Here is an 18,565-nt window from a genome sequence, read left to right as displayed (position 1 = left end):
ACCAAAACGAAAACCAACACGAACGTTGGAGCAGTTTATTAAAAAACTGTCTTGCTTCAAAATACAGCAGCCTTAGACTAAAATACTCGTCTGGGTCAAAATTGTTTTTTGTTTTGTTTGATTTTGAAAAAGCTTTTTTTAAAAATCGGTAGGCATTTTAAGGGGGAAAAGCAGTAGTCAAAAACTTAAAATGTCACGGTTGCCCATTGCCCTCAATTGGCTCTGCCCGTTTGGCGCCAGGTGCGGCTCGTTGCCTGATTGGCTTCCCTCCGATTTAAGCTCAGTGCTCTCACTCACCCTTTGTCAGTCCGTCAACGAACCTCTGCACCCTTAAGACGTGTGTTTTGACTCTGTCTGGTATCCTGCTGGTGAATCCTGTCCGGTATCGATCCCGTCTATCTCGTCCTGTTTGATATAAGACTCCAGTCTCCAGTATCGGGTATCGATCCCGTCTATTATGTCCTGTTTGATATCTGGCTCCAGTCTCCAGTGTCTGGTATCGATCCCATCTGTCTCATCCTGTCTGGTAATTTGCTACAGTCTCCGGTATCCAGTATGGCTTCCGCCTTTCTCGTCCTGTCCGATATCCTGCGCCAGTCTCCAGTATCTGGGAACGATCCTGTCTGTCCATCCGTCCGGTATCTGCTCGTGTATCTGGTATCCATCCTGGCTGTCCCGTCCTGTCCGGTATGGACCCGTCTGTCCGGTATCTGCTCGTGTATCTGGTATCGATATCGTCGGCCTCTGGCTTCCTGATTTCCACGCCAGACTTCTGTCTTACCTCTTCCACCCAGTGATCGCTGAATCACTGACGTTTGTGTTTACGCGCATGACTGCCCCATTCCCGTAAAAATAAAGCTTGTGTGAAAAACGTTACGCGTCTGGGTCCTCCTCCTGTTCTGGTTCTGACATAAAGAGGTAGTGTTGGTGAGTATTGTGCTATGACTAAACAGTGCTATGACAAAAGCCAGTGTAAAAGTTATTCAAATATGCGTTTTTAGATTGTGGATTTTACAGTACAGTTTAAATAAGGAGGTCTCGGATGTATTGATAATGTAAGGAGAATGGGAAACTGACTCGAACGCTGCAGTTTAAGCAGCCCTGATATTTGCAAGCGAGTGGCCGCACAAACGTTTCACTCGGTCTTTTGCTCTGCAACGTGCGTGAAAGTGACTTTGACTCTCCTGAGGAAAAGTTTGAGCATCTGTTCCGCTGTGTAGTCTTTGTGGAGAAATGAAATATTGAACTGATTGAGTGCGCCATGAATGTTTCAGTCAAACGACGCGATGCCGATTATACAAGGAGCGGCGCTTTACACGCACAAGCCGACATGTTGTTGTTGCCTTTAAGTGCGGTAGATTAGTGCTCCGCAAACGCGTTCATTCAGTTTAGCAGCGACATCCTCCTAGAGCTACAATAGTAACAAAAACACACGTTTGCACACTCTTAAGTGATTGTGGTCATCATCTCGTGTTGAAAAGCTAAATGCTAACATCAATATACAGACATTACAAATGGAGTTTAGAGGAACTAACCGAGAGAATTTACAGTATTGCTGAAGTGTGTTGTCATGGGGGTAGGAACCTTTGTGATCGTTTGAATGTACAGAATGAGGGCTTATTTTTGAGTTTTAAGAGGTTTATTGAAAAATAAGAGAGTTCACCAAGTAGCCTGTTCAGTTTCACCTCTTTGAGTGTGTCCTTTTATCTCTTTTATCCACATGTATTGGTTTGGAGTTGATAGTTGAAAGAGTAATGGATGAGTGTGCACCTTTGGTTATTTTATTGAATACCTGTAATAGGCTAAAAATGCACTAAATGAACACATGGGAAATTGTTTATTAATACTTTGTCTAAATATCGGACTTGTCTATAGAGAATTTTGTATTTGATTACTGTAAACAAAATCATATCAGTGGATGGATTCAAGCAGAGTGGTCCACACCACCTTATTCCAACACATAATTTTACAAAAACCCTGTAGGGGGGGCCTAGGCCAGTTCAAATAAACATTATTCTGTGGTACGCGGGGTAATCTGGGTCCCGAAACACACACATTGATAGACAGACATTACAAATCGGGTCTTGAGGAACCTCTCGCGTGAAAATGCAACCAATAGAATTTGTAGTCAACCCTAATTTGAGGTTATTCACAATTTCCTACCCCATAAAAATTTTACTGGACAGGAACCGACTATTGTGTGGGTTGTTGAGAAGACTTTCCCATATTTGTATAGACATTGTTATTTATGGGTTTGGTCCTTACAATTTCAGTTATCTAAAAACATTTTTTTTTTCTTAATCGTGTGTAACTCGTGTTTTGGTGCACATTAAACACTGGGTTTTATGGTATTGATCATTCAAAAAATATCGCTGACCATATTTGCAAAGCATTACTTAGGGATCAAACCCGGGGTGCAGCGGTGAGAGCGTCGAGTCCTGACAACTTACCCACCAATTATGTTGATAACATATGAAAAGGCATTGGGTTTTATATCATTATCACACTATAGTGCCTTAGACATAATACCTGAGAAGAATGTGAGAGAATGGAGAAAACAGCAAATTATCTTGAAACAAGGAAACAACATGGCCGCACAAATCCAACAACGTTTGTCACTTACAGTGCTTAGAATAGAATATAATTTACTTTTGTTGTATTATGTCAAATGCAGGACAAAATTAGAGCTTGTCTCTGGTGCCCTGAATAAAAATAGTGTAATAATGAGATAAAATTGAAAGCCTTTTCATAATTCATCTACATCACTGGTTGCCCAGTGCTTATTATTCAGTGCTCTCTGTCAAGGAACGGACCAGGAGGCAGGAAGTGTGAACTCATTTTGCGTGTACGATCTGTTATTTTAATTTAGAAAACAAAAGTTGTCCAACACGCAGGGACCAAAGACAAAACAAAACAGGCTTAAAGGCAATCAAAAATTCAAACTAGGTAATACTCACAAAACAGGCTTAAAGGCAATCAAAATCACAAACTAGGCATTTACTCAGAACAAACGCGCATAAACAGGTTTTTCCTCAAGTTAAGCAATGGTCTGGCAACGGGCAGTCCCAAAAGGAGCGCTTAAGTATCCCACACGCAATCAAGTCAATGTGTCTCAGCCGGTGTCAAGGGGCGGGACCAGCTGGGTGCCATGACGACCGTGCAGGACATGACAGAACCCCCCCTTCAAGGGACAGCTCCTGAGGTCCGAAAAGGAAAATAATACCTCGCCCCCGAGAATGGGTCGACGCTCCCGATCAAGGCAACCCCGTCGGGCTGGCCGCCGTCGCTGGGGTCGGGCTGGCCGCCGTCGGAGTCGGACTGACCACCGTCGGAGTCAGACTGGCGACGTCGGAGTCGGACTGGCGATCGGCGGAGTTGGACTGGCGATCAGCGGAGTCGGACTGGCGATCGGCGGAGTCGGACTGACAAGCAGGGGAGTCGGACTGGCAAGCAGGGGAGTCGGACTGGCAAGCAGGGGAGTCGGACTGGCAAGCAGGCGCGGCGTTGAGGCCGACAGGCGCCTCGGAGAGCTCATACAGATAACGCGACAGGCGCTCAGCCCGCTGAGCGAATTGCTCCATCTGGCGTCCTATGCTTTGACCTTGCTCGACCAGCAGCTGAAGGGCGGTGACCTCACTAGGCGATAGCCAAACGGCGTTCCCCGGTATTCCCCAAATTGGGTTGGGATCGTTCGCTGAGTTCACATGAGTTGGCCAGACCATTCTGTCAAGGAACGGACCAGGAGGCAGGAAGTGTGAACTCATTTTGCGTGTACGATCTGTCACTTTAATTTAGAAAATAAAAGTTGTCCAACACGCAGGGACCAAAGACAAAACAAAACAGGCTTAAAGGCAATCAAAAATTCAAACTAGGTAATACTCACAAAACAGGCTTAAAGGCAATCAAAATCACAAACTAGGAATTTACTCAGAACAACTCTTGCAAAAGAAACCCTGATTCGATTCTCGTTGCTTCCAACTGCAAAGTTGGAGGTCATAAAATTTGAGCCAACGTTTATACTGATTTTTTTATAAAAAATTAGTGGTGCACATAATACAAGAGTTTGCGTCATACATACCAGTATATAAATATGGTAAATTGTACAGCTTCAAAGTATTCGGTGAACACAGACTAATCTGTGACCAAATAAGTCGTCTATAAAACAAAACAACTCAGTTGTGTTTTGAGAATGGATTCATTTAAATTTTAGAACTTTACAAAACTTAAAAAAGAGAGAAGGTTGTTACAAAAAGGACACACTCAGAATAACTTAAAACCTAGAGTAATTTTGGGTTACTCGAACAAACAATTTGTAGCAAATGTTTAATTTGAGGGTAACATTAAGTGAGAAGAATGTTAGTGTCATGTTTGTCCTCCTACAGAAATTTTTTTTTACTATTCAATATTTGTGAAAAAGCATCAGCCAATGTGGCTCCAGAGACGTTTGTTGCTGACCCTCGTATCCCAACTAGTTTGAGGTTAGCATAGCTAGCTAAATACTAAATACAAAAAGCAATTTTAAGCAAACTGACACACCTTGGGCAGAAACCAACTACGTTATCAGAAAGAACTAGAAAGTATAGAAAGTAAAATAAAACATGATTAAGTCATTCACAAAGAAACATAAATCAGTTCAGGTTAGTTTTTAGTAGGATTTCCAACGATTTCTAAGTAGGTGAGCTAACAAATGTACATAAAATGACAGCTTACAAAACTGCATATAAAGTGTTGTTCAGTAGATTCCCTACAAAGCAAAACTGTAATTAGTATATTTGTGCAGAAAAAAAAGTCTAAAACATTTGGCTCTAATTCCCAACTAATCATCCCCGTTCTGAACGCTAACCACTTTGTACTCCCTCGCGTTGTTTCAGACTCGCTTACGTTTTCTCTCGATTTCCTCGATTGTCGGCCATTAGCGTCTGGCTATACGTTGATAAAATAGTGTCGTGAGTAGCCTTTTGTACGGCACGCTAGTGGAGTTCCGAGGCTAAAAGGGAGGGACAAAAGCCAGAAGGCGCCACGGGTATAAAGTTCCGCCCGGCGACAATGGGCAAAGTTTCAACTTGCATCACGATGGGTGTAACGTTAACTGGAATCGTGTGGATCAAAGCCCGGTGAACAAAGTGTGTGGAAATGCCGCTGGAGAGCGTCTGCGCTCTGGTGAAGGACAGCTTCAGACCTGCCGATGTGGGCTAATTAGCGCTACTCTTGTTTTGGTTAAAGGCCAAGCCCCTGATTCTACATTAGAAAGCCGAAAGCTCCGCGTCTTAACGAGAAATCCGACAAAGGCTGATTAATTCACAGCCGCCTCAAATACGGTCAATTTTGGATTGCACGTAAAACATTCATTTGCCTGTGTTGGGAGTAACGCGTTACAAAACAACTTTCTCAGTAACAACTTTGTTACTTTGGGATGTATTAAATAAAATACAGTTCACAATTTTCAACGTTATCTAATAGGTAACAGTTCTCCCCTTGCTCAGGACGAAGTAATGAACCTTTAGTCCGCCATCATTACAACACTAATCACATTGTCATGGTGGAGTCAGCATGCTTACAGTACTGTACATGGCTGTACAAAGTACAACTCAATACAGTTATGGTGGCAAAATCTCAAACACAGAATACAATAATTTCTTCCTACTGATAATCTCCATACCATATATACTCACATCTAAGCTGTATTTATTCAATATAATAAAACACTGAAATCAAGAGGTCAACTTAAATGCACAAATTTGGTTGTGTGTCACCAGTAGCGAATGGAATAGGCAGTGATTTGGGAGGAGGGTGGCTTTTATAGGAACAACAAACTCAAGTAATGGGGCAAACATAAGCACAATATTTACAGTACATGTGTTCTGAATTTTGTTCAGTATATAGCCATTATTAAGCCATTATTAAGAGTTAGATTGATTCAGCCTACTGAAGGCCTAGGTGTTAAATGCACAACCCGCCACGGATATAAGGTAATTCGTGAATAGATAATTACTTTCGGAGCAACACGCTACTTTTGTGAGACCTTAATTTGAGGGGTTACTGAGTTACTTTTCAAATGATGTAACTAGTAATTAACTAATTACTCTTTTGTAGTAAGGCACCCAACACTATTAGCGATACCCTTGTTTTGTTAACGGCCAGGCCCCTGATTCTACATTAGAAAAGCCAAAAGCTAACGAGAAATCCAACCAAGGGTGTTTATCTCAAAACATTCATTGGGCCTCTCGACAGTGTTGGGAGTAATGCGTTGCAAAGTAACTAAGAAATAAGTAATAATTGAAATATGAAGGGTTCACTGCTTCCACAGGTTGGTGTACACATCTTTCTTCGATTCATTTCATTATGTGGCTATTTTTAAAAAGTAATAGAGGATCGGCTTCTATGCGAGTATTTACCAAGTATATACAATAGTTAACTTGTTGCCAGGGTCAGTAATCTGCCCTGAGGCCTTCACAAACACTTCTGAAGGCCGTGAATAATAACACCAGTGTTAGATAAAGCTGTTGGTTTAGCCAAACAGATTTGGAGATGGTGGGGCTAGCAGCTTGCTCCTGCTATCGGATTTTGGGAAATGTCACCAGTCTCACAAACTTAATTGGCAAAGGAGGGGTAACGGAAATATCACAACATAAACGTGAAGAATAAATGTCCGTTTCCATAGCTTCTGTTAAATTGACTTTTTCAGCCCTAAATCGAATAAAATTGTGCCAGAAATATGACAAGACAAATTCGACGTTTGGGCAGCACGGCAGGGCATGGGATCAAAACCTTCCTGTGTCTAGTTTGCATGTTCTCCTTGTGCATGTGCCGGTTTCCTCCGGGCACTCCGATTTCCTCCCACATTCCAAAAACATGCATGTCAGGTTCATTTGCCGGTCCAAATTGTCCCTTAGCATGAATGAACGAGTGGGTTGTCTGTCTCTGTGTGCCCTGCGACTGGCTGGCAACCATGTCAGGGTGTCCCCTGCCCACTGCCCGAAGATAGCTGGGATGGGCTAAAGCATCCCCGCGACCCTACTGAGGATAAGTGGTGCAGATAATGGATGGATGGAAGTTCGACTTTTAACATTAGCTTTGAGGGCAATAGAGAAGAATGATAGAACTGAAGCGCACGGAATCTGCGCGACAGAGTAATTGAAATCTTGAGGAAATAAAGGTGGATGGATTTTGTGCACAAATGAAAGAGATTTTTGTCGAGTAAAATGTGGCAATATTTGTATATAATTAATATTATTGATGTTTTATGAAAATGCGTCTCTGGTGTAGTTGCAGTAATTGTTTTATAGCCAAAAAATAATTATTGAGGGTAGGATTGATTCAGCCTACTGAAGGCCTGGGTGTCAAATGTACGACCTAACACTGATATTTGGTAACTTTAGATTAAATAATTACTTTAAGATTAATGCACTTCTTTTCTGTGTCAGTCATCTGTGGGGTAAGTGAGTAACTTTTCCAGTAACGGCCAAGCATTGTTAGCAATACTCTTGTTTTGGTTAAAGGCCAGGTGTCTGGATTTGGCGCGCCGCTTACCCCCAGAGGGCGCTATCCAGGTGTGGACCAGGACACACATGTGCGTAATTCTCCCCACCTGGTTATGCTTTCCCCGACCCTTTATGAGGACTGATTGGACAGCATACTGAGTCAGGTCGTTGTCTATATCACTATCTCTGTTCAGCAGTTCTCTCTTGGTTTGTGTGGATTGTTTTTTTAGTTCAGACAGTTTTTAAGTTGTTTTTTGTTTTAACGTTTGTTTTTTACTTTGTTCCCGCGTTGTATCACTAAACATTATCCTTTTTCAAGCACCCCAGCCTACAACCATGCTTCTCTGCATTTGGGTCCACTCGCAAATCAAAATACCCAACCCCCGATTCAACATTAGAAAGCCGAAAGCTCTGCGTCTTAACGAGAAATCCAACAAAGACTAATTAATTCACACCCGCCTCGAATACGGTCAATTTTGTATCGCGCGTGAAACATTCATCGTGCCTCTTGCGGTCTTTGGGCGCGGAATTATTCAGTGGCGCCGGTTCAAATGAGAAAGTCGGCCTTGGAAGTGCACGGGGCTTACGGCGAGCCATCAGGTGAGCGCGAATACAATGCCGACGTGTAACCTTTACACTGCGCTTGAACCCGAACATACAAGCGTTATGAAAGGTCCCTGTGGCCCCGCGCTCTTCTCACATGGATTTGACGACTTGCCACTTTATTGGCTGCTAAGCCCCCCCCCATACGTGTTCTGTACAGAGATGTGGTGGTGGGGCAACATTATGAGCCCCGGATTCTCATTGTCTGCTGGCGTTATTAGAAGGAAGAGTGTGCATCCCTGCAAACCAGCAAACGGCACCCCGGGAGAATACACCGACTGTTTGAAGGCGAGCTACAAGTGCAATTTAACCCGTCTTATTTACAATGTGATCGTTTTACAAGGACATGCTTTTCTGCAAAGGATCACCATCTAATATTTCTCCTCAGTGTGGTTCATTGATTTTTCTCCCCCCTCTCCCTTTCTTCGGAATATATTTGATGTGATGTCCAAATGAGCCTGTAGACAAAATGTCAGGCCAAGGAAAATCTTCACAGATTGGCAGTAGTGTGCAACAAAAACATGTTAAATCAAATGTAATGCGGAGGTGCTGTGTTATTCGTAAATTGTGGACGTAGTTGGTGGCCTTTATGGTGTCATCTTCTCAGCTTGAAAAAGTGAAACTCGGATTCAGGGTTCAGTAATACTAAGTGTCATACTGCCATCTAGCGTACTTATTAGTGCACTGTATGTAAAATATCCAGGCCGCAACAATACATTGTCTTTTAAAGCTTCACAGGGACCTTGTGTATTATTAGGCGCCACTTCATCTTAAAATAAATTTCATTCATTAATTCGAATAATCAGCCAAATTACACGAATTATAATTTGGAGGAGCATATTTTAAATACTCTCAGGTCAAGAAATTCATATTTACTTTACATAGATAGATAGATAGATAGATATATACTTTATTCATCCCCGTAGGGAAATTCACACTTCCAGCAGTCTACCCCGTTGTTTATTAACAGATTAACATGATGCCCGAGGGTGCTTGTAGCGGAGTGGATGACGTCACGCCAGTCCAAAAGTTCGACATTCCTGCGGCAGATGGAAATCTTTTCTTTGTGAGAATCCAGGGATACACCACCTCGTGTTAGCAAGTCCGCCTCCTCTCCGATTCCCCCCGGCTTTCATGTCTCTGTTTAGCGACGTTGAAGCCGGATTTCTCCAGGTGGCTCCGGGTGGCTACACGTTAGCGTCCGGAATGCTAAACGTGAGCCACGTTTCCGCAAAACACAGCAACTGCGCTCCCTGTGCGCTTCGATGTTTTCAAAAAGCACTCGATGATCATATTTGGTCGTGAGTTCGCATTTACCATGATTACGGATGGTACCGAAGACTTATAACGCCGCTAGCCGCTTCGCTAGCTTCGGCTTTTCTTCCACCATGGGCCCCTTCATCACGCCGGCACGAGAATTCCTCAGGGCAAGGAGTTGAAATACACGCATTTCTTGTGCGTTGAAACCCATGTCCATAGGATAGAAGTAATCCATAGTGTAGTTGTCAAAACGGGAAGAAAAAACACCGAAGATAGGAGCAGACAATAAAACAACAGGGCAGCTGCTGGAAAAGGCAGCCGCTCTTGGCAGCGCCGCTTTGAAATACAATGAAATACATACATACAATTGAAACATAACATGTTCCCTGTATTTATACAAACTGCTACCATGATTAAAAACTTTTATTAATTATTACTTCAGTATTTGAGTGAGGCATTCCTTAAAATCACTCATCAACACATCAGAGTGAAAATAAAATGCCAAAATGTGCTTTTTGTATTTAAAAAGCTGGTACTGAATGTATTCAAGTATCAATTCAAACCCACCATTCCTGCTAACTTATTAACACTACTGCTACATCCTATTTGTTACTCTTATTATAACATTACACTTGTTAACTTGCATAAATCAAAAGTGTTACCTCTAATCGATAATGGAGTCTTTGGGTTGGACACTATTCGACATTTTTAGCTAGAGTCACAGCATTGGTTATTTCTTTGTGCATTTGCGAACTTTTTTCGTGCGATCCCAAATGCCGCTTTGATGGAGGTTTGATTACCCCCCAGTCTACTTGTAGATGCACCTTCGTCGTCTTTTACTTTTAATCCTTTTTGACATGCCTTGTATTTTAATATTTAAATTTTTCAGGTGCTAGTACAAATTACTTGTGTTTCCTCTGGACCTAAAGACTACGCGAAAGCAAATTCTGCAACGGGCGTTTTCTTCTGTTACACGTCCGTGTCGTCAAAACCAAAACAGGTCCAAACAAGTGATGTACCACCCTTCTTCGGCGCAAGCTTCGTTTCCTTCTCGTCTGTTGACGCTGGGACTATGTTTATGGAGTCCGCCATGACACTCAATGAGCTCACACGGTCGGTGTGGCATAGTGTGGTACTTGCAAACTTAGAATCGCGTTTATTGGCTTGTGCCATTATCAAAACTTGCCTCTGATTGGTAGCCGCTTTTAAAACTCGAACAGTTACAATTGTGGTTGGCCAAAACTCTATCACTCACTACATAACCTTGAAAAAAAACACAGTGCTTTGCGGTTTCACAACCACACTACTTCACATCTTGTTTTCGATTTGATTTCGGTTAATTGTGCAGCCCTAACGTGTTGTGTACAAATCATCAAACAAACTTTCAAACTTCTGACTTCGACTTCAGACTGCCGCCCCCTACCGCCCATCTACAGCCCCCCTACAGCCCCCCTAGAGCCCCTCTGCAGCCCCCCTGCAGCCCCCTTCTTCCTCACCGCCCCCCAGAACTTCCATCGTCCCAAGTGGGGGCAGTACTGCCCACTTTGGGAACCACGCACTTCCATCTTTGGCCAGTCTCCAAGCATTACTTTGTAACTGTTTTTGCCTATTCTTCCAAACGTTTTTTTAAATCTTATAATGTATCTTTTACATTTTCATGACATGTACAATAAAGTGCCACATCTAATTTTGTTTCAAACAATGTTTCTGCGTTCAATGACAGTAAAACTAATCTTGAAATTCAAATTCGAATTTAAGTGAAAATAATGTAATCAGATGAGTAAATACAGACCTTAGGCAAATATTTCGTCAAAATGTTATATATTTCGAAAAATCCCTTGCAATATAACATGTTACAAAGGCTTGGAAAATAAAAACAACAATCTTTTATCATAAAACAGTGTGTATTGGTGTGTGAGTGTGTGTGTAAATGGGTAAGTGTGAAGCACATTGTAAAGCGCTTTGGGAGGTCTTCATTGACTTGAAAAGCGCTATATAAATGCATACCATTTACCATTTTGCTATCTAGTAGAGGCTATGTTGAAGTGAGTTGAAGTGCCTGCTTTAGACCAGTGTTTCCCAACTGTCTTGAAGACAATGCACAATTTTCAATCGTTAAAAAATCTTGTGGCACACCGTCTGTTGAAAATATCTAAAAAATAATTCCCAGCACCAAATTCATGTTTATTTGTTTGTTTTTTAATGTTAAATGATCATGCTTTATATATTGACCGTATTAGGTTTTTCCTATCATTTGTGGCCACCGCAGCTCAGGACATAATACAGGTTATTTATTCTGTTCAATATTTTTGGATATCATTACATTTTTTCCTTTTTTTTGACCTTTTTTTTAAATGATACTTAAAATTACCAAAAATATTCTGCCATTCTAGCTTTTTCTAAGATAAGAAAGTCATTTAAATCATCAAATGATGTGCATACTTTATTAGATTAGTTTTATTATTTTTTGCAGTGCAATCTTAAACAGCTACTTGATACAAAAGAAAATATCAAATATATTTTCCTTTACTATGTCATGACCGGATAACTAGTATATAAAAAGAAAGGAAAATAGTTATCAGCACCACCTACTGATATGGATGAATGTGACAGTTACCTGGCTGGTATAAAGTAAAGGTACTGAATAATGGCACACTATTTGCAAGGTAAGATTGGGCAATTTCCTGCGGCACAACAAGGCCCATTGGTTAAAAACTCTGCTTTGTGTAAGCTTTTTTTTTTGAGTTTTTGCCGCCTGACGCCGCCATCATGTGGTATCAATGGGTCAGTGGCTGGCAACCTTGTGGTGGGCCCAGTATTGGTCCACAGCCGGTGGTTGCTGACCACTGCAATGGATAGTGTTAATTTCATTTTTCATCAATCTGAAATAAGGAGATGGCCCAGTGTTGCCGGGCCGATCCAAAATTGCATTTGGCTGCTTGGAGAGGTCAGTGGTCAAGAGCTGCAGTCCCCAATTTGGCTGCAAGAGGACGTTGGAGACCCCACAAAAGCGGATGGTCGATTTTTCCGGTATTTATTGGGGGTGCCTAGACAAGAAACTAGGTAAAGACATTTGCGAAGGTTTTAAGTGCAACTGTGCACGGAAATTGGTTAAGCCTATAAATCCCATACAAACACACACACAAATCAGAATTTGTGAAGTAGTTCATTATTGATATATGATTTATATTTGATAGATTTAGATTGATTATATTAGATCGATTAGATGGTGTTTACTGTACAGTATATTACAGTGTAGAAATAGAAAGGTAGTAAAAATTACAACTTGTAAAAGAATGAAAGTATTGCTGCCGATGAAATTTGTAAGTGTTGCAACATTTGCCAAAACCACTCATTGAGTTTTTTTGCACATATCTTGTATTGAATACAGACGTTCTGCAGCAAAAAAAAAATACTTGGCTCGGTAGGGGTTTGGGTTTTGACACCCGAGTGAATGGAAAACAAAAGAAGGAAAAGCGGCTCACACGAAGGGTGGAAGCAGCATCACGTCCCCAGTGTCTGACCTGCGGTAGTCTGCGGATGCAAATAAGACGGAGGACCTGGAGCTCACTCATCATCCGGCCGGGCCTCCTCGCTTCCAGCTCAACAAGGCAGGCAAAAGCTATAGAGACAACACAGCCAAAATCATCCACGAGAAGAAAAAAAAAAACGAGTGTTGAATAATTAATTGTGTTTGTCTTTTGCTGGCATGTGTGAGTTTGTGTGTGACTGGACACAGCATCATGCCCCTGAGCGCAGCAATGGTAAGTTTTAAAAAATGTCTGATGGACCAAGCAACAGGGAGTGGTTTGTGTGTGCATGTTTTCCAGGTGCGTTGTGAGGTGGTGGATGTTTGTGTATGAAGTCACACAACAACAGAAGTGGACTTACGAAATATTGGATTTTAGTTGGTTCATTCAACTTTTTACCAAAGGTGAATCGTGGAATGCTAAATCAATGGCAGGAAAGTAGAATGTCCATCAAAATAACAATGATGCTTTACTGATGCTGGTTTCTAACCAAGGCTAAAAAGTAAAATGCAAAATAATTGGAGGGTGATCAATGGGGATTGGATTTGACATAATCTACCCATTTATTAGTTGTTTTGTTCCAAAGAAATAAGAAACTAATGGAAAACGAGAGGATTCTTCTTCCAATGGGGACGTGACAGAAAATAATGAGAAGCCCTGATTTAAGGAGACAGTGTGTATTTTTTGACAACTAAATGGAAACAGCACAAGAATATATATACAATACTTGTCACGATTGCCCATTCCCCTCACTTGGGCCCCCTCGTTTGGCGCCAGCTGTTGCTCGTTGCCTGATTGGCCCCCCTCCAATCCAAACTCAGTGCTCTCATTTACTCCTTGTCAGTCCGTCAACGAATCTCTGCACTTGCAAGACTTGTATTTTGACTATGTCCAGTATCCTGCTCGTGTATCCAGTATCTGGTATTGATCCCGCCTGTCTCGTCCTGTCCAGTATCTTGCTCCAGTATCCGGTATCGACCCTGTCTGTCTCGTCCTGTCCGGTATCTTGATCATGTATCTGGTATAGATCCCCTCTGTCCTGTCCTATCCGGTATTGATTTCGTCTGTCCTGTCCCATCCAGTATCTTGCTGTTGTATCCAGTATCTGGTATCGATCTCTTCTGCCCAGCGATCGCCGAATCGCTGGCGTTTGTGTTCCCGCGCATGACTGCCCCTTTTCCCGTAGAATACAGCTTGTGTGAAAACGTTACGCGTCTGGGGCCAACCGTCTGTTCGGGTTCTGACAATACTTTCCACTTTGCTTCTTTTTTCCCCAGCCTTTTTTAAGTATTTGGGTACCCAAAATGGTTGCTAGCCGGGGCACAGAGAGATGGACAACATACTTGCTTTTTCACACATAGGGACAATTTGGACCGGCCAATAAACCTGACATGCATGATTTTGGAATGTCGGAGGAAGCTGGAGTGCCCAGGCACGGGGCGAACATGCAAACTTAGCACGGAGAGGCCGCAGAAGCTGGAATTGAACCATCGATCTCTGCACTGTGGGCTGTGCGCTAACCACCCATCCGCCGAGATGAACAAGGCTCATGTAGTGTAAAATAAATGGTAATTTCTTGGCCTACGAGCATTTTAATGTGATAATTTATGTATTTTTCCTTATCATCTAAATCCCCCAATGTGTAATATTTGACCACTAGACTGCACTGTGTTGTCTGATACGAGCGAGGGCCAGTGATACACAACAGAGCGTATCAGCAGGATATTGGAGAAATATAGCACACAAATACAATACAAATGTCTCGACCTATGAATTTGTTTTTCAATATAAATTTTAACATTGGTATCATAATTCATATATTTTCCGCCTAGAATTCAAATCAATGGTTTTTTATACTGGGTGAATGTTTTTTGTAGCACTACGATGCACTAAATAAAACCCACTGCCCCTTTAAGAGTTTACTAGCATTATATTCTATTTTCAAACAAAGGTTTTTATTGTCATATCAAATTAATGTCGCAATGAAAAGATTATAAAGATAAGGACATTTTTTTATTCCAAACAAATACTTAATTGGGGATGTAAAACACCTTGGACTAGATAATGGATGCTATTTGCAAAAAAACCCACATGGTAAACAAATGAATTATCTTTTTTTTTTAAGTACTTTATTTAAAAATGCTATTTTCCTTATTAATATCCTACATTTTGGACCCAGCTGGAATGTATCAATGACAGTCATAATTCTGATTACTTAATAACAACATCCAATAGACAAAAAATAATAATCAATAAAAACCTGCATAATTATAACTAATTCAAAATTAGTACATGGTAAAAGTGTAAAATTAATTGCATGCAATCGTATTTTAATTTTTATAACATACCCCCCACTATGTGTAAAAATGTGTTCATTAAAAAAACCTGAGATGAGATGAGATGAGATGAGATGAGATAAACTTCCGCATTTTTAAATAAATTCTTGTGGGTTTAAATTGTAGTACTTATTTTACACAATAATAAGCTCATTTAGAGCGAGCTGACATGATTGTCTGCCATATTGCTTCTATGGGTACCCCCCAAAAAAAAAAAAAACTTTGTGAAAGGCTGGGCAACAAAAATGAGAAGAAAAATGGTGCTCTTTGGTTACCATGGTCTCCATGGTTTGTATTCGTCTTTATGCTTTGTTGCGCTTGTTTCCGGTTGCACTACACGATACAGCAACATCTAGCAGCCAAATATTACACTGTGTTCCTTTAAGAAAAATACACTATTGAGTTATAATGGTCTATCTTTAAAATTATAAAACTGTTTTGGGTAAAAATCTATACACCAGACAAGGGTGCTTGAAAACATTAACAGCATGCTAACAAAAGTTAAGTGTTTGTACTAGCATCAATGCATATCTACAAACACTACCACTTTATGTGTTGGACTACCTCTTTTTGCCCCTTTTTGCCTAAAGTTTTTTTTTGTCTAATATTTTACAAATTTGAACAACAACAAAAAAATCTTGACCTGAGACTGGTACTTTAGTCTATCGCTTTATTTTGAAGTGTTTAGAACACTCCAACAATCGCATTAATTTTTTGTTTTGTCACATCCAGTTTCAAATAAGCATATTTTTTTGTTTTTATTCATTTTTTAATATTCTGGAGACAGATTGTGTTTCTCATGTAAAAATATAGTTTGCCAAAAAATCTGCTGCTTTTTAGTGTCAAAAGGTTGCCATGTATGTCCATCTGCACTGCTTATCCTTAGTCAGGTATCAGAGGTGCTGAAGCCCATCCCAGCCAACCTCTGGCAGTGGGTTGCCAGCCAATTGCAGGGCGCACAGAGACAGACAACTCACTCACTAGGGACAATTTGAACTGGACCATTAACCTGACATGCATGTTTTAGAATGTGGAAGGAAACTTGATTGCCCGCAAGAAACGCACACAAGCACAGTGAGAACATGCATACTCCGCACAGGAAGTCTGGTAGCTGGATTTAAACCCTTGACCTCAGAACAGTGCTATGTACGCGCCAACCACTCAGCTGCCGCCCTACTATTTATGTCGATGCTAAAGAAATATTGAGGCTCATTAAGTAGTACAGTTCCATACAAAATGTTTAAACCGACTTACATATACTGTACAGTATGTTACAAGGAGAATTTAATGATTAAATTCAACGGCCAAACACACAGCACACTACAAGTTGAGATGAGTTAAAGGTGCCTGGATAGCTTTTTTAAGCCAGTACATAAAACATACGCAATAGGTGTGCTGTGTGGAAGAAATGCTTTCAACAGGGAACCAAAAAAAGTCAATACACCTTCATTTTGCCCACGCTGGTAATGAGCCATATTTTCCTCGGAAAATGGCGTCTTCTCCGGAGGCGCCGTGTCTGCTGAATGTGGCCCTGATCCTGGATGAAACAGAAGGCTCACCAATCAATCTCTCAGGTTGCCCACAGCCAGAGAAAGCAGCTGCAGCACATGTTTGCCCGGCGCTACAGCGACACGTTAACATACGGCCCAGTACGGGAAACGTCCACAAGCAGCCTCTAGCTGTCTTATAATGAATTCCCGGTGGGATCGGGAACTATCAGAGTCAGTGGTGTTACTGGAGGCGCGGAATAAAGTCAACACCTCTCCTTATACCTGATCAAGCTGCAACGAGCAAGCACGCTGGCGCACACTCGCGGTGCTTAACTGAACTTTGCGTGGACAAAAATCCAATTGAGGCTGTAATTAGGAGAAAGTATTAGTTATAGTACAACATTTTCCCCCCAAAAATGAGCTCACATTTTTCTGGTCCTGAATGTCCAGTGATTTGATAAAGCTTGTGCAGGGGTGTCAAACTCATTTAGCTTGGGTAAAAAACCCATTCTTACGAGGGCCAGACTATGAATGGAATAGTGTGCCTTAGCTGAAGGGATGGGGGTCTTTTTGGTGGCCCACTGTTGAAATATGATTCAGGAATGTAAGATTTTATTACAAAATGATTACTGATGGGTTTTTTTTCTCAATTATCATTTCTGTCATGATGACTGATGTGACTCAGCTGTGCCCGCTACTTTGGCGCCAACTGCCGCGTGGTCTGATTGGCTCCCGATCAGTATTTGTAACCAGTCCTGTCTGTCCCATTTTGTCAGTCTGTTGGCGAACCTCAGTTAACACTAGGGAAGACTTTTTCGACCCTGACTCCCACCTGTCCCGTTTTTTGCACGAGTCTGTCCCCTACCTTCGCCCCTTTTTTGATCTTGACCACGTCTACTCTCCCATTCGGCTTTTGACCACTTTTTGTCCCCGGCCACGTCTTCTCTCCTATTCTGGCTTACAACTCGCTTATGACCACGTTTTTGCTCTCCTATCCCGGCTACTGACTCGTTTTTCCGTCCCCGACACCGCCATCGCTCGCCACGGAAGACCCACTTGCGCGTTCGGAGCACAATCCGAGTTTCAGAGCGACCTGCTTCCCGCGTCCAGCAATCACTGGGATCGTGGGCGCAACCCTTTCTCTTTCTTCCAATAAAACTTATGAGAAACACAACGCAAATGGGTCCCTTTCTCTGATCTGGTCCTGACAATTTCTTTCACTAAGATTTGATCATTATTAGTGTTTATTAACTGTGCATTTGTAAGTAGAAATAAAAAAAGAAGAAGAAAATAAAAGAAGAAAAACAACAATGACATTAATTGATTGATGCTTGTATTTTTCCCTGATTATTAGGTACAAGGTTATAATTAATTCAAAATCAACACCTTTGCCAAACATTGACAAAACAGAAGAAAAAAAAGGACTGACGGTAAAAAGCAGGAGCTTATCTTGATTCCGTCCTCCCCTTTACAAGCTATACACTTTTCACATTAATCATCAATAATTTATTTCCTTGACAGTTTATTCAATTTAGGGAAACTCACACGGACTGGAACGTATTATAGAAAAGGGTTAAAGCTTCTTTAAAGTTCTTTAAAGGTGCTCTTTTTTATGTAGATATTTTTCGTGTTGCCTTAAAGCTCTAAAGTGTAACATTTGACCACTAGATGGCACTGTGTTGTCTGCTACAAGCGAGGGCCAGTGATACATGGCACAACGTAGCAACAGGATGCCGGACAAACTTAGTGCTGTTTTAAGTGGGGATTCCTCGGCGTAAAAGAAATACAATTCAAATATAAATTTTCAACCTTTTTTATATGAATTAACGTTGGTATGATAATTCATATATTTTTGCCTAGTGTTC

General features: G+C 41.4%; 1 long non-coding RNA gene across 1 annotated transcript; it reads right to left on the bottom strand.

Annotated features, from left to right (window-relative positions):
- Positions 1-3,356: 3,356 nt before the first annotated feature.
- LOC148353719 (uncharacterized) lies at positions 3,357-16,750 on the bottom strand. The gene is made up of 3 exons (XR_015852405.1): positions 16,655-16,750; positions 12,830-12,966; positions 3,357-3,723 (listed from the first exon to the last, which is right to left on the bottom strand). It is a non-coding gene; the product is annotated as an uncharacterized LOC148353719 (long non-coding RNA).
- Positions 16,751-18,565: the final 1,815 nt, after the last annotated feature.

This window comes from Urocampus carinirostris, chromosome 13 (assembly GCF_059441175.1).
Source record: "Urocampus carinirostris isolate Australia breed hairy pipefish chromosome 13, RoL_Ucar_1.0, whole genome shotgun sequence".
Classification (NCBI taxonomy): domain Eukaryota; kingdom Metazoa; phylum Chordata; class Actinopteri; order Syngnathiformes; family Syngnathidae; genus Urocampus; species Urocampus carinirostris.
This window is presented reverse-complemented; position numbering and strand designations above follow the sequence as displayed.